The following is a 13649-nucleotide window of genomic DNA, read 5'->3' as shown; positions in this document are numbered from 1 at the left end:
TTTGGTCAAGGAGAAAATCTTTGTTAGTCAATATAAGATATAACTTTTAATGTAAAACTATTGAAGAACTCCCTATGCTTTCTTCATTTGAATAAACAAATTTAAAAAGAGGTTTTTGACAAGATATTTCCTTAGCAACTTCATCCAAATTTCTGGGAAACTAAACAATAAGTTAGCTGCACTATTTCTCTTACCATGATAAAGCATAGCAATGAAAGGAGATGAAAAAGTGGAGACAGAGTTAGTATTGCCAATGGCTGACATATCTCTGAGAATATGATTCTTATGGGGATGAGGATATGCTATCCCCAAATATGGCACCTTCGTGTTTGAGAAAACTGCAAAAGCAGGAAGATCTCTCTCTGACCTTCTCCCACCCTTCTTCCCTGAAGCAGGTCATAAGTTCCAGAAAAGGAGTTTCTGACCTTCCCCTGGATAGGCCATGAGACCTTCATGTGAGCTCTGAAGACCCAGAGAACAAACAGGCTTTGCTAAGTTCCTCCTGGTTTACTATCATTAGACTACTCTTATATTATCCAGTCTTACTTTTCCACAACTATCCACTTGTTCATCAAACTCAGCAATGAAAATACACAGGTTTCTCTGTTTTTCTGGACCTTCATTTCTGAAAGTTACTGTGTCATGAAGGACTTACATTAAATAAGTCTGTATGCTTTTCTCTTGTTAATCTGTAACTGTCTTTTGTTACAGAAGCCTTAGCTATGAACCTAGTGATGGATAAGAAATCTTTTCTTAGTTGGTTATTTTAACTAACTCCAGTATCATGGTTTTAGTTGTTAGGTTATTTTAACTAACTCCAGTATCATGGTTTTAGTTGTTAGGTTATTTTAACTAACTCTAATATCATGGTTGCTAAATACCTACTGGATGTCAACCTGATGGTACATATCACTGATCCCTTTCCCTGGATTTCTCCTGAGGTGCTATGCCTGATTAACATCCACTCATCCTTCAGTCTCCACTACGACCCGATTTCCTTCCAGGGTCTCCCTAATCATGCTGAACCAGGTTCCTCCCTTCCAAGGTAAGCCTATAGCACCCTATGCTTCCACTTTCATAACGATGTGAGGAGACCAACATGTCTGGTTTGGAGATACTTCAAAGTAAAGACATCTAAGCTGCCGAAGATGCAGAAACAAATCTTTGAATTTCCCTCATCTGCCAGTGCTTTATGAGAATCAGCTGCCCCTAAAGCCCCTTTGGGTAGGTGTCCATTCAGGGAGGTACTGACCTTGCACAGCAGGACAATCCAAAAAAATGGTATAAATGAGTTCCAACAGAACCTTTCAACTTTTGAAGCCCTAACTTCTGCCCTTCTTATTAGAGACTAATAGACTGTCTTATTAGGCTAATAGCCTAAGAGACTCTAACTGTTCTCTATAAGGTACTCTGCATGCCTAGTACATTTTTCTCTTATTAATCTGTTTACTGTCAGTTAATTCACAGGCCCCGAACCAGTAGGACCTGAGATGGAAGAGGAGCAATTTTTCCTCCCAGCACATGGCACTGTTTATTACAATTTAATATTAATATGACTATAAGCTCACATAGCAGAGACTGAGTTTGTCTTACATTCATTGAATCCTCTAGAAGGTTCCCTAAGACCTTGCTTATCCTTGACTGTTTTTTTACTTCATTCACATGTGAACAACAAATTAATGTACTATAGTATTTTTGAATATGGAATCCATGTACTACAGCATATTTTTCCCAAAGCTGAATATTTCTCAATTGAACTAGTTATTTGATCCTTGATATATATAGTACTTATTCTCCTTATTCAAGCCCTCGTCCCATCTTCCAAATTCATTCAATGTTTCTCTACCTTGCTGTGACCACTTAGAAGGCTCACAGCTGTTTCTGCCTCTGTTGGTCCCTTGCCTGCTGGCTCCTGGCTGGGTTCAGGCAAGGAAGTTACCAGCAGGTGATCAGAGAGCAGGAGGGGAGAGAGAGGTCAGAACTTACCTTTTCCCCATTTCCTCTTGCTCAGTGCAGAATCTCTTACAGCAGCTGTGTCCCTTTGTGGTTTTAGAACACACACAGGGCCCCTGCTCTGCCAGCTCTACTTCCTCTTCTTGTTTCTTTAGCCCAAGAGACATCAATAAGTTGTGGGAAGTCTCTGGGGGCCTCACCTTCTTGTTTGCTCTTTTAATCCTTTCTGTAAGTAGTGCCGTTATTAAAGGCTCTTCGTGAAGCCATCGGAGATGGTTATCCTAACCGACATAGCAGATAACTTGATGGGTTGTTGCTTGTTTTATTCTGTGTGTGCTGCAGGCGGCAGGGGCAGGACTTGGGGTGCAGAGTGGTAAAAATGTCCAGGATTTTTATGTTCTCTTAATGGTTGAGCCTTGTCATTGTTTTGTTATGACAAAACAATGGGAATGGGAATGTTACTCATACTTTCAGTGTCTAGATGTTTAACTGAGTTTCTTTGGATCTTTTCTTACCTTAACATTTTGATCTTTGTTTCTGGCCCATCTATTCAGTTCTCTTTTTTGGGAATCCTGTATTCCTCGATTGAATCTCCATGATCTTTGCCCCATATTTTAAAATCGCCCTCATCACCTCAATGTTTTACCCATTTCTTCTGTGTTCTGGGAAAGTTTTGCAAATTCTTTTGTACTTCACTAACTGATTTTCTTCAATATTTCCCTTCTATTGGCTGTTTCCATCTCTGTTTTAAATTTGGCAGTCATGATTTTCAAATTCAGGCAATCCTTAATTATTTTAGATGTTTATTCAAGTTACATAAATGCAATTCTCTCTTGAATCTTAATAAGAAGACAAATCAGTTATTTTTCCAAAACAGTCTACTGGAAATGGCTCTTCTCTGAGTTGGATCATCACCCTCATCCCCCACAGTTTTTTTGGTTTAAAAATACATTTGTAGGCAACATGATTTTTCTGTTTACCTATTGTTCGAAGAATGCTATATGCTTGCCAGTTTTGCTTATAGTTAAGTAAAACTTGAGTTGGTTCTATCAAAAAGATTGATATATTTGTATAAATCCTTCTTTCAGAGGGACATTAGGGTCTGGATGAAAGAAAGAAAGGGGAAAAGCCTTCAGAAGATAGTCAGTTCTTGGATCCAGCATGGAGGCAATCAGAAATTACCTGGAGCTTGAGTTGCTGCCAGAAACCATGTTTTATTCTTTTTTGTATTTCTAGCACAATATCTGATAATAAAGGCTTGATGGATAAATGAATGAATGAGATCAAAATTCAAGAGTATTAAAAGTAAGTCACTGAAAGAAATTTTCCATATTAAGAAAAAATATCAAACCTTTAAATATTCATCATTTTAAACACAGCATCAACTCAACAAAATTGTGGGTTTAAAGAAAAGATTAATGTTTTTAAGTTCCAAAGTGTCATTTTTATTAAAATGCCATTGTTTTCTAAGTTCTGAATCAATATTCTTCTTCTCTGTACTTAGAACAAATATGCAAATGAGTCATCCGACCTGCAAAGAGGCCATAAGAGGCATAATGAGGTCAACAAAAAGTAAACCAGCTCAGTGAGAGGGGACCAAAGTCCCACTGCCATCTCCCAGCTGTATGACTTGCATATGCCATTTAAATGATGTCTGGGTTTTCTTACCTGAAAAATTTACCTTATCTACCTTGAAAGAAGGAGATGAAAGTGCATCTTAACCATGAAGTGTTATGCAAATCTTAGTTGTGGCTATTAATGTAATCTCATGTACTGATTTTAGACAAAATGTAATTTGAGTTGGAAGGTAAAACATATGAAACACTCTAAGAATGGGGGGAAAGAAAACCCCAAATGATCTGTGGCTGCACTGAAGGTCGAAGAAAAGGAAATGAATTTGAACTAAAAAGCAGAGTTGAGAAATTACCAAAGTCTGTGACTTTCAGAGTGACTGAACACCAGTATAGTTCACGAGAGAAGATCAGGGATGCTGTCTCTTCCAAAAGGGTACCAAAAAGAGTCAACAGATTGTTCTGTATTGATCAAGGAGTGGCGAACTGACATCGGCAGAACAAATCTGATCTCCAGATGAGCTCTGTTTGTTCAACAAAGATGTTGTCGTTGTTACTTTTTATATTGAATTTGAGTGCTTTGGGGCACCTACTCTTTCTGCCATTGTAGGTCCCATTACTTTCTGTTGTCTTATACTAAGCCCTTTAATTATTCAAGATACCCACAGAGCCCTAAAGTCCTTTGAGGTTATCACTTCTACTGAAGACCAATGCCCTAGTTGCTCCCCTGCTATCTTTCCTGCTATGTTTTCCTAAATGTGTTCTAATCGTCACTATCTGTAGCCTGTCTTCTCTCCACTCCTTCTAGCGTAGGTTGAAATTAAGATAAGTCCTTAAGTCTAAACGTCCCAGCCCAATGTATACTATCCTTTAAGAAAAGTTTTCAAAATTCCACTTTCAGTCTCATCTTCTGACTTACTTCCACACTTTTCTTTTTAAGTCCTCCAAACTTTCCATTTGCTAGATGATACATCATTCTTATTTCTACTTCTCAGCCTTAGATTTGTTGTTTTCTATGACTTGAAGGCTATTCTTCAGAGCCAAGGTCAAATCTCATTCCTAAGAGGCCTTTCCTAATTTTCTTCCATTACCCAAACACTCACTTTAGGAAGAATTAGTTACTCCTTTTTCTGTTTCTGCAGCAATCTATCCAATTGAAGGACTTCTTTGCACGTAAATCTCTGTATCCGTGTCTATATTTCCCTACCACACTATAAAATCTTCAAGGCTGAGGACTGCATCATATTTATTTTTGCACTTATTGCAGATCCAAATACAATGGTTATGCTATCATTGTAATGGAGTTAGAGTTATGGTGGATACACAATTTTCAGCAGACGTCCACAAAGGTAGGTAAATGAAGAAACACAGGAAGAGTGCCTGTTATTTTCTGTTTCTTTAGGATCAGTTAGTACTTTTATATGGGATTTGATTGGGCAGTGATGTTATGTGGGGTACATTACCTACCACAGGAATGGAGAACCAGTCTTTCAAAAGTTTACCTTTGATGACAAGGAGCAGGCTGGGAACAATGCTAAGTCATTGCCCCCTTCTTTTGAAGGTAGGTTTTTCAGATTGCTACTTGCAATCCTCTTCCACACCTAAAACTGCAAAAAGCACCAGTTATGGCACAGACTGAAGGAAAATGGCTTGGCACACTCCAGGGCACACCAGAAAGACTTTGATCATAGGTGACAAACTTGATGACCTATACCCCAAGAACACTGCAATTCTATCTTAACATTGTCTTTCACATTGCTTTAAAAGAGAAACAAGAGCAGTAGATTTGATCTGCAAAAGAAATACTGAAAAGAAAAACAAAAACACAAACAAAACACGGTTTCAAGAATGAAATGCCATGAGAGGGATTTTATGATTTCTAGATGAAACTCATTATACATAAGTCTGAGCGATATTCCTATGTGATCGTGATCCAGCACAATACTGGTTCTTCATGACACTGGAGTAAGTTAGCAGATTAGGGTTAAACAAGGTTGTACAAAAAGATTTGAACTTCGATGTTTGGAAGCACAGTTGCATGGCGAAACGAGAAATATTTGTCACATCTCTGTAACTGAAAAAAATGGAAAAGATTCTTTACACAATGTCAGAATGCATTAATTCCATCAATATCATTGAGAACAGATTAGGCACTGTTCTACATGCTGGGACTAGAATGATGCCCAAAACATGCAGAACTCTATGCTCACAGAAGTTGCCTTCTAATGGGTGAGGCTGACATTTTAGTGACTGGTTCAGATTTCTTCTTTTTAAAATTTCAGAGTCTTATAATTTCATAGGTAGTCAATATTTTGGAGAAAGAAAGGATTTTTATGTTATGTAAAATGAAGGGCAAAAAACAGTAATAAATCACTTTAAAAGAATAAGAGGGAGACAGAAATATCCTGAAATGCAACTAAATCATCTCTTACACTTGCACTCTCTCCTTCCATACCTAAAACTGCAAAAAGCACTAGTTACCATAGTCAGGGAGCAAGTTTCTTCTTGTTTTCACACCTCTCAGGTGTGCTTCATGGTCACCAGGTGGATAAACTTGCTTTCTCCTAGAAACTGAGAGAAACTCTTCTGCCAACAAGTTGCTTGTTTCTTCGGAGTGCACGAGGCAGAATGGACCTGTCTGGGTCCTGTTCTCTGAGGCTATGGTGTAAGCTTGGAGTAACTCTTAACTTGTGGATTCTGGGGCGTGGAGAAGGTGAGCACCTCAGGAGCCAGCAGGTGGAATCAGAGAACCAGAGACCATATGAGCCAGCAGAGAATATCTGAACAGGGAAATATGACTGCTCTCTGGAGCAGTAGGTTTCAACCTTGTCAGACACAGCTCTTATTTTTTTTTTTGAGGTGGAGTTTCACTTTTGTTATCCAGGCTGGAGTGCAATGGCTCGATCTCAGCCCACTGTAACCCCCACCAGGTTCAAGCAATTCTCCTGCCTCAGACTCCCGAGTAGCTGAGATTACAGGTGTGCACCAACACATCTAGCTAATTTTTGTATTTTTAGTAGAGACGGGGTTTCACCATGTAGACCAGCTGGTCTTGAACTCCTGACCTCAGGTGGTCCACCTGCCTCAGCCTCTCAAAGTGCTATGATTACAGGCATGAGCCACTGTGCCAGGCCTGACATAGCTCTTTTTATAATAAATATTTTGTACTGTAATCCTACCTTAAGTGAAATCAAATTAATAAATAATATACTTACTCCACACTTTTTTTAAAGTGAGTATAATTCTCTAAATATGATATGAAATGAACCCAAATGAAAATTATTTATGTAACACATCTATCATGATTTATAAGCTTAGGGATAGTGGTGGTATTTTCAGATTATACATAGAATCTCTGCAAATGCCCAAATAGTGAATATAAACTGATAAAAGTACATTGGTCTAGGGCTTCAATGCCAGTAAGGCAATTTTCCATAATGTTTTAACTCTCAATTTACATGGTGGTTATATTCCTAAAAAATTTAATGTGTATTAAAACCATGAACAACAACAACGGTGAAAGTCAACTTTGAGTTTCTATGTAAAATGTAGTAATGCTCTGGGCCCAGAATGATAAGCAGGTTCTTCACCAATATGGATACCCATCAAAACATTTGTAAATTGTGCGGGCACAGGACAACATTTAATTGTGTGGAACCGCCCTGTGCACTGCATCAAGCCTAATATCCCGACTCCTTATTTTAACCTCCTAATCATGGTAACAACAGAATACCTCTCCTCCTACAAATTTCCAAAGCCCCTGGGGTGTGGAATGCTACTGTCCCCTTGTCTACCATCTTTGAGCTCACACAATGCTGTCCTAGAGATGGGGTGGGGTGGGGTTTTCACTTGTATCTAGCCATGTACTTACATGAGTTGATCAAATCCATTTATAGGGCTTTGGTATGCAACTGGCGTTTTATTTCAACATTTGAAATACACAAAACTTTGACTAGAAAATTCTACTTCTATGGATTTGTTCTTTAATTCATCTAACCAGCTATACATACAAACAATGGCTAAAAGGCTATACATCACACTTAACAGCAAATTTCTCTGGGTAAGGAATTGAGAGATGGTAGTATGTGTGGGGACTTTCACTTAAAGTTTCTATTACATAGCTTTTCTTTATAATGATTTTGCTTCAGTCTTTATTAAAACAGTATTTTTAAACACTATTTTTACACAGAAATAATAAAGGGCTAAAAATTAGATCATGAACTTGAGTATTGAACTTATGACTTGATTCAGTGACCCAATCAAATGAGCACACTAGTCCCAACATATTATGGTCATGTCACCTAACGATGTCATCTTGACATCATAGTATCTTTAAATCATTATTTAATAAAATAAAAATAAATATCCACTCTGTTGTATGTGCTCTAACTTTCAGAGATATTCTAGACCCGTCTTCCTCATCGAGGTCTTCTAGAACAGAAATAAATTAGTCATATGTCTGTCCTGGCAGAATATGTGAGGAATTCTCCAAAGTCAAACTCTTAGGGCTGCCTTGGGAAAGCTGAACACCGTAACCACTTCACATTAGGCAGTGTCAGGTCACAAATTTCACGTACCGTCTCGAGTTTCTCATTTTTAGTATTTAATGGACTCTAAGAGATATAAATAGTTCTGAAAATTTTTTCTTATTTTCTCTTTGCCTGTTATTTCTTTATTCCTTCAGTTCCTTTTTCCTTTCCTGTATCTGTCCCCTGCCTCCCCATAGTTTCTTCATTTAAAAGAAGACAGCTATTAAAGGGAGAAAGAACTGCAGAAGGGAAGAAAGGCTTCCTCTAGAAGGTGACAAAGGAGGGACGATGTTAGAGGACTAGTCATGGTAAAAAATTAGGGTTTTCCTAAAAACAGATCATGATAGAAAGCCCCAAACTAAAGATTTTTTTAAAATATTAGCCAATGGTTCACTGTCCCCCTCTCTGTTCTTCAATAACTTTAACACTAGTGTTGATACATGAGATCATATCTCAGAAATTATTAATGGCTCCTAAATTAACTTATTGCATGGGATTTCTACACTTACAGTTCTTCTTCTGATGCCTAAGAACCACACACAACACAGAGATAAAGTTATTATTATTTTACTCAATGCCTACTACAGGAAAAATATGTAGCCTGAACATTCAGCAACCCCAGTTTTGAGAACAAGGATACTTTTAGAGGGTAATAAATTGGATGTTTTTTATATTTTTACATATAAGAAAGCTATGTCCTCTTAAGTTGAAAAAGTAACCCCCAGTGGGCAACAGTGTGTAACATGTAGCAGCACTAATCACAGGGAGATCAATGTCTTCATCCACTTAGGCCACTACAGCAAAGAAACCTGTAGACTGACTTAGTAATTTGGAAATAATAGAAATTTATTTCTCACAGTTCTGAAGGCTGGGAAGTTCAAGACCAAGCTGTGATGGAAGAGATGAATGCTGTGTCTTCTCATGGTGAAACAGGGAGGTAGCTCCCTTGAACCTCTTTTATAAGGGCACGAATCTCATGTTCATGAGAGTAGAGCCCTCATGACCTAAGCACGCCCAAAAGTTCCCACCTCTTAGTACTAGGTGTTAAGTTTCAACATATGAATTTTGGAAGGATGCCAACATTTAGACCACAGCAATCAGTTAATTCTCAGCTTAAAGAGATATATCATCGTGCCAGGAACTAAAATTTCTTTCAATATACATAATCACCCTTTACATTCATCCAGTATTCTGGCGTAAGTCTTTAACTTGTTTAACACATCCTCTTTTCTGGGCCTTCAGTACAAAAATCAATGCTGTCAAAGCTCTAAGATTCACAATTTATTTATTGTTCTTTCTTGAGATGAGAAGAAAAATTAAAATATTCTGTGTAATTTGACACAACTAAGAAATCAGTGGACCATTAAATCAGTTATTGATGATAATAAAATCTTTTATTTGAATTTTCTTGAAGTTCTACCAATGTATTTCCACCTTTATTATCTCATTAGACATTCACAAAGACGGTATGGGTTAGAGAGATGAGTTGTATTCCCATCTCACAGAATAGAGAAGTGAGGTCTAGAACCAGTACGTGATAGCCTGGGCCATAAGCACCAGAGTTGGGGGTAAAATCTATATCCCAAAATGTTCTCAAATCTCAGTTACAGCTTGTATAAATTAATGATCCTTTAAACAAAAAATTCAAAAACAATCTGATACTTTCAATTCTTCAATAAGCCCTAAGCTGTGCCTGTTTCTTTAACAATGTTTTAGATACAACAAATCAGACAAGGAACCCAAAGACCAACCACACACCCCACTGGCTTTTGCCAATTCTCATTTTTCCTGGCAGCTGCATTTCAAGGAAAAGCTGGTGAACTGCAGGAAGTAGATAATGGGGGCTTCTCAAGGTATCAGTACATCCAGACAACTGTGCAAAGCAGATAATCTACGGCATCTGTTTAGAATGGGAGAGACAGCGAAGACGTCACAGCTGAGCCCCAAGAAAGCCTCAAAATATGAGCACTTTATTTATGAATCAGCTGCCTGCTCTATGGCTTGAGAATTAAAGAGCCTCAGCCATGCTGTGGTCCTCTCCATACGCTTTACACAGACGCAGCTACGGAGTAGCGGAAGCTGTGGGAGAAATAAAAACAGCAATCATTTATTGAGAGTCTAACTTCTAGGTACCAGGCTGGTGGTTTTATGTATATTGTTTCATTTAACCCTCATAGACCAAGACAGACGGTCATTTCTTTTTCTTTTTCAAGTTTCTACCTGAAGTTGAAATAAACCATGAAGAACACCAAGAAGAGAGTTTACTCGAAAGGCCAAGGGATTAAGATGTACATATATTTTAGTAGTATGTTTCTATTCTTTGCCATATCTTAGCATTATAATACTGCTGCTTGCCCTGTTTTTTTAAAGTGAGATATTTAGACATATAATGTTTATAGCCTTTTAATTAGAAAGTTGGGATGACTCGTGTGTAAGAGTTTAATCAAAGGGGAACAAAAGCTTTATTAACCAGCTTTCTCACCCCCCGTCTTTGCACGATGTGCTTGTTTATTATCTGTTGGAACATACTTCTCATATGGGTTGCAATGAAAGGATGATCCATCTCCTCATTACCGATCCTCTGCTTGGTGATGAAAAACAAAACAAAACATATGAACAAAGGAAAATGCCTTCCTGTCATTTCTCAGCCTTCCCTGCGTGGCTCAGCTGGGATGTTAAAGATCTGGATTTAACGAAAGAAGGTGAGAAGGTGAACAACAACAACAAAACAAATGAGCGCATGTTTAGTTATATGGAAAGATCACTGAGAAGGGGCAGTAATTTTCTTTGTACCTAATACAACGCAGTATCTCCCAAGGCCAAAGAAGACCACAGCCCTTCCTTCCTTACCCATTCATTCCCTACCCTGGCAGCTCACTTCTCCACCTAGAGTAGGTTTCGCAAAGTTTAATTTCGGATGGTGGAGTGAAAAAGAATCTTTTTCAACACTGCCTTGTAGTTCTTGAGGAGCACACGGAAGTAGTGCAGGAGTTTCTTTCAGTTGCTTGCGTCGCTGGTGGAGCATCTCAGGAGCAGGCATTTCAGACCTCATGCTGTGATGGCAGAGCCCAGCCCATCTGCAGGCTTACTGACACTTACCCTTTAGACTGGGAGTGAAGAAGCAGATTCCCCATCTAGTGATGCAGAGCCACTAAAAAACACTTTAATGCTTCAAAGGAGAGCCAATAACAGCTGTCGAAATTCTAAAGCAATGCTCCAAATTAGAATGAAATCGTGTAGTCATAATATCATTCCTAAAATGTCCTTAATCAGTGAGCGTTCCAGCCCTGTAGTGTGAGTATCACACTGAAAATATCAAAGAAAACGTGAGGGCCAAACTTGGACTGAACCCCTAAAACTCTAAAAGAGAGTGATGTTGCTTTCCAAACCAGGAAATCATGACTCATCAGCCCCGAGACCACCCATTTGGGGAGTGGGAGAGAAGCATGACAAACCATGACAAGTTAAAAAAATAAAAATAAAACCCAAAACATCTTGAAGTAGAGCTCCTTTTGGATCCACAGCTATCTCATCAAAGCAGACATGCTTCCTTGATGCTCTATGGCCGTAGAACTCTTAACACTTTGGCAGGCATAAATTGAGATCTTTCTTTGACGTTGAAATACGCAGCCTTAACTGTGTTCTCATCCTCTACATTTCACTGAGTGAATAACCTAAATTACATAGAACGGCAGTAAATTGGCTCATCATAGCCCTGTTCTAATTTTAAAAGGATAAGGATCTGAAAAACCAGACAGCCTTGCACTGAAAGGACTAGTGAAGCCTTTTCAGGGACTGCCAGAGCCTTTTCTCAGAAGGTCATGGATTCAAATTCAACCTGGGTTTGTGATGACCAAGAGCCATTCAACATTTCATATTAAATTTATGTGTGCCCTCAACATAATGTTCCTAATAAGGAGGCTGACAGCTTGCATTTGTCATCTTGCTGATTGTCTCAAGAGTACAGTGGATGGCCAACCACATGTGGAAACTAAATCATTTCCTCCCACATAAAGGTGATCCTTGCAAAATGTGAACTCCAAGGTACTGAAGAGCATCTTGCCTTCACACCATCTGCTGTCTGATCTCTGCCCCTCTTCCAGCCACCCCAATCCAAGGGAAAAGTGCAGCAGCTCTCTGACTGTCAGTCTAATACCTTGATGAAAATTTAGAGATGCACATGCATGCCCACAAGAACAGTATTTGCCAAGCAACATAACTCTCTTGTTTTTGACAAAGCATTCACTTGTGGTGATAAAATCCTGGGTAGTAAGTCAAATTTTGACTCCATTACTGAGTATTATCCTTGAGCTCTAAAAAGAAAGTCAGTACAATTCAGCTATCAGGCTCCTCCACTCCCCTGCCCTCACCACACCCTGAACAACAACAGAATAGCAAACTAAACAGTTATCTCGGCTGGAGTTACGACTGAATGAGATTCTGAATTATTGGCTCTGGCCACAGGTCACATTGGCCCATCAACGATCTTAGGTTTCTGCTTGGAATTTCATAGAATTCAGTGAAGAAATCCACCATCAATCAAAAGATATTTGGGATGACTTAGAGACACGATAATCAAATTGTTCCTCTTTACGAAAAAGCAAAAGCTGGTATGGCTGAGTTGAGATATAAGATTTTCATGGAGGACCTTTCAAAGGTTGATGCTGACTACAATGAAGCTATAGATCAACATGTAGGAGAGTGCTCCTTATAGAAGGGGCACCACCAGGGTGTGTCAGTGTCGTCTAGCTGAGTGGTGGTGGACAGCTCTGCCACTCCAACAGCACATGGCCCCCAGCTACAGGGGAGGGTGGCAGCACCCAGGTGAAATCCTGTGCCCTGAGAGCACTTTAGGAGTCCAGCTCCCCCAGGTTTCTTGTGACTAAAGATGTCCTTATCACAGAAGAAGTGCTGCCTCAATACTTTCTTTTAATTACTAGCAATCATTTGAACTCCTAGGTGGAGGAGAGACTGAAGTTATTTATTGTCAAGTCATCTGGCCACTTGGGAAATCAGATTCTGGGTGGTCATAAAGAGAGAAAATTTTTGCAAATATTTCCTCCTGCCAGAGGTGTGAGGTGAAGGGAATATCTAATAAACCACAACTCCTAAAAGAAAAAAGCAACAGATGTTTAAGCCTCCTCCCCTTCCCTTTGAATCTCGGGCTAGAGCTGTCTCTACCTTGGAGGTGGGCTGAAAATGCCTGTGAGTAGAGCCTGCCCCAAGCAGCAGGGTTAAGGCTCAGCACTAATTCCACATCTACTAACTACCTGTCTATCGTTCAGTCATTTCTTTCATCTGTTGATGGGTCCTTCAGACCTTTATTGATAACCTTTTCCAATCGCCTACCCAGTATGACTTAATCACTTCAGCGGTGGACTCTGGATGGAGTCAAATGGTCACTTGCTTGACGGAAATAATTCTAGTCTAAAGTAGTCTAGGGGATTTTCAAAAACTGCTCTAGTGCTCTGCGGGAAGCCTTTGTACGATTTGGCCTGACGTTTCCAAAATGGATTTACAGCCTTCCCTCCTCCAGGACCTTGAACTCAACCATCTTCCTTCTTTCCCTGAGAAGTTCGCTTTACCCGATTCTCGA

General features: G+C 39.2%; 1 long non-coding RNA gene across 1 annotated transcript in view; it reads right to left on the bottom strand.

The window, feature by feature from the left end:
- Positions 1-2311, bottom strand: part of LOC128931677 (uncharacterized) — a 38454-nt gene extending 36143 nt beyond the window's left edge. The window contains exon 1 of the long non-coding RNA XR_008480404.2: positions 1987-2311. This is a non-coding gene — a long non-coding RNA (uncharacterized LOC128931677). The remainder of the gene's footprint in view (positions 1-1986) is intronic.
- Between the last annotated feature and the right edge of the window lie 11338 nt (positions 2312-13649).

Source organism: Callithrix jacchus, chromosome 4, assembly GCF_049354715.1.
Source record: "Callithrix jacchus isolate 240 chromosome 4, calJac240_pri, whole genome shotgun sequence".
Taxonomy (NCBI): domain Eukaryota; kingdom Metazoa; phylum Chordata; class Mammalia; order Primates; family Cebidae; genus Callithrix; species Callithrix jacchus.
Note: the sequence above shows the minus strand (reverse complement) of the source record. Positions and strands in the feature narration are given on the sequence as shown.